We start from the raw sequence: 3864 nt of genomic DNA, 5'->3' as shown, positions 1-3864 counted from the left end.
TGTCCAAAGATGATCTAGAGATCTAAAGTGATCAAAAGATTTTTAATACAATAGTCAAAGGTCCTACTTATAGAAAACTAGTAGCCTAAGGTGTACAGAAATGAGTAAATGACATAAAAATCCTCTTCCGGGCCCACTTGTTGTGTGCTTGGGCTGAGCAATGAAGCATTTTCGTGTAGAGACTCTTCTTGGAGTTAAACGCCAGCTTTATTGCCAGTTTGGGCGTTTAACTCCCATTTTGGTGCCAGTTCCGGCGTTTAACGCTGGAATTCCTGAGGGTGACTTTGAACGCCGGTTTGGGCCATCAAATCTTGGGCAAAGTATGGACTATCATATATTGCTGGAAAGCCCAGGATGTCTACTTTCCAACGCCGTTGAGAGTGTGCCAATTGGGCTTCTGTAGCTCCAGAAAATCTGCTTCGAGTGCAGGGAGGTCAGAATCCAACAGCATCTGCAGTCCTTTTTGGTCTCTGAATCAGATTTTTGCTCAGGTCCCTCAATTTCAGCCAGAAAATACCTGAAATCACAGAAAAACACACAAACTCATAGTAAAGTCCAGAAAAGTGAATTTTAACTAAAAACTAATAAAAATATACTAAAAACCAACTAGATCATACTAAAAACATACTAAAAACAATGCCAAAAAGCGTACAAATTATCCGCTCATCAATGCGCACAAACTGTGACACAAAGTTGTCAATCTTATGGGATGAGGTTAGCAAAATTTGGAGGGTTAGAAAAGTTATACTAGATCACAACCGTGATTTAACTCCTATGAGGATGGTTCATATGATCAACAACTTTAAAGACATGAATTGTTCAGCTAAGGCACAGATTAATGGCATGCAGGGAATGGTGTCCCGACGTCGAAGATCCTAGGTTATATGGCAGGGCAAGCCAGGGATATTCTCTGATGGGTTTCACCAAAAAGGATATCCTCCTATAACTACATCGAGAAAATCAAGCGGGAGAAGATTGTTGATGGAGACGCTAACGCCGCAATAATTTATTTAGAGGGAAAAGCAGTGTCGAATTCGATGTGCATGGCTAGGTACAATTTGACAAACAACAATATGTTAGCGAACTTGTTTTGGGCTGATGGTGGGAGCCGGGTTGATTACCAACACTTTGGTGATGTGCTTTCCTTCGATTCGACTTACAAGAAAAACAAATATAGGATACCTTTGGTAATCTTTTCTGGTTCGAACAATCATATGCAAACAACCATATTTGGGTTTGGTTTGGTGTTGGATGAAAGCATTGGGTCATACACGTGGTTGCTTGAAAATTTATTGGAGGTAATGTGCAACAAAAAGCCATCGGTGATTGTGACAGACGGGTGTGACTCAATGAGGGCAGCAATCAAGGCCGTGTTTTCAGAGGCCACACATAGGCTATGTGCTTGGCATGTGGAGAAGAACGTGACTTCGAATGTGAAGGATGAAGGCTTAAGACAACTTTTCACTAGGTGGCTGTACTCAAATATGGAAATAGAAGAGTTTGAGGCAGAGTGGGACGCAGCTGTTGTTGAATACTGACTTCATGATAGTTTTTGGGCAAAGGAAACTTATGATAAGTGGAAAATGTGGGCAAATGTGTACTTAAAAGACAAATTATGTGTTGGGTTCTGTACTTCTTCTCGATGTGAAGGGATTAATGCGAATGTCAAAAAGCTTCTTAATTCAAGGGATAGTGTTCTTGAGCTGGTGCAGAATATTGAGTTGATGGTAAGGGAGTATCGGAATAATGAGTTAGAGGCCCACTTCAAGTCTATTCACGGTAACTCAGTGATCACGACTTGCTTGGACCCACTCAAGTGGTTTGCTGCCACTGTTTACACACGAGAGTTATTCTTGGACGTGAGGAGGGAAATTGAAAGTGTCGGTGCGGTCAAAGGTTCACCGATCCACGACTATGGTGTACACAGTTGAAGATTACAACATTCTGGGTAGGCCACTAGCGTTACTGTATGATAGGGCGGTGAATAGGGTTCAGTGTCCTTGCCAATTTTGGTTGCAAAAGGGTTATCCGTGTCGACACATGTTTTTCGTTTTGAAGCATGAGCATGCAAGGGAAATTCCATCAAGGTTGGTGCTGAAGAGGTGGTATAAGGACGCTAAATTATTGGATAACTATGGGGAAAGAAGAGTTAAAGAGTGCAGTGAGAGGGGATTTCTATTATGTTAGGGTGCATTGCACTCTGCATCGCAGTAGTTTTCGTTCGTAGCTGCACGGAGCCCGAGTTTGTTTAACAGAGCGATGAGTGGCATACGAGCTTTATGTGAACAAATCGAGGCTGCATGTGATCAGAAGGGTCCGTCGACGAAGGAAAGAGATACTCCCAGTGTGAAGGATCCCGTGGTGGTTAAGACCAAAGAGGCTCCCTGGATTAAGAAAATGAGTGGAAGGAAGAGGTGGTGTAGCATGTGTCGGAAAGCCAGACACACGAAGCGACACTGCACCAAAAAGCGTGGAGTGAATATGCAGGCAGACCCACAGGTGGATGAGAAGGCAGTAAAGTTAGGGTCGAAAGGTTCCTCACCAACAGAAAATGCAAAGGTTTGTTTATCAGAGTTACTAGGAATCCTAAGTTGTCTATGTTAGTAGTAATAGGGTTTAGGGTGTTGCTGTTACGTATTTCCGTAGATGTTATAACAACCTTGTTAGGTTCCATTTGCATATCACATAGTGTAACGGTTAGCAAGGGGCAGCTTTTAAGTCTTTGTGTCAAAATTTTATTTATAATTGCATCTGTTTGCCGAAATTACTAGTGACACGGTTTCAGGTTTTTTTTGGATTCACCAATCACATGCTTGTTTATGTTAGGGTCGATGTGACGCGTCGAAAGTGCTTCCACCTAAAGCGGGTGAACTGGTGGATGACTCAGACGTGGAAGAATCCATGTTCTGACCAAACGAGGGGGGTCAGACTAGGCATACCCGTTTTGAAAGTTGGGATTCTGTCCTCCCAATGTGCTTTAACAATGACAATTGTGTGAAGATTGAGGAGGTACGACTGTTAGTTGGAATAGTTAAATTTGTTTCATCAGGTGTGTGCAACTAATTGACATCTATATGTTGTCGATGCAGATGATGCATGACATAATCAGGGTTACCGAGAGGCTAGCAAGTAATCCGAGACAAGTTTGAGACTAACCAATCAATGAATGAATGGTGGGATTTTTGGCAACATGTAAGGTTATGGTACATTTTTTCAATTTGCTTGTCGTAAACAACTAAGCTACACTAGTTGGATTATGTCGTCGGTGGTTATATTTAGTAAATAGTGGACAAATCATGATTACTTGTATCCTCCATGTGGAATGACTATGTTGTAGTGGTAGCTAAAAAGGCGTCGAGCCCCTGGTAGAAAAGCTTTTGCTTTCTCAGTGAAAATATTGCAGTAATTGACCTCTTTGAGTTATGTGCCACGGTACTTCAAGCTGAAAATATTGCGCGTCTCTTGAATTTATTTTAGGTTTTTTTTTTGCATTGGCCAAATTATCATCTGGTGCCAAATTCGTGTTTGTTCTCATAAGTTCAGTGTACTCAATTTAAATTTAATTTGCTTGTTTTTGCAATTTACATGGTCATTCCCTGAGATGTGCATCCAAATTTACTGGATTTCTTTGTTCCGTAGTGGTGGTGCCAAGTGAAATTATCACAGTAAGTGAATAATCATTTGATTTGATTTAGGACCATGAAATATGTTTTCCCATATAGCAAACATGAAATAACACAATTTGAAAGGAGTAACTAGATCAGGAGAACAAGTCCCGCAATCCTTCCATCTAAACTATAATAATTTTTTGGCATACGTAAATATAATGTGCTAACACACTACAACAAATAAGGGTTTTCGCAA

This window comes from Arachis duranensis, chromosome 3 (genome assembly GCF_000817695.3).
Source record: "Arachis duranensis cultivar V14167 chromosome 3, aradu.V14167.gnm2.J7QH, whole genome shotgun sequence".
Lineage (NCBI taxonomy): Eukaryota > Viridiplantae > Streptophyta > Magnoliopsida > Fabales > Fabaceae > Arachis > Arachis duranensis.
This window is presented reverse-complemented; position numbering follows the sequence as displayed.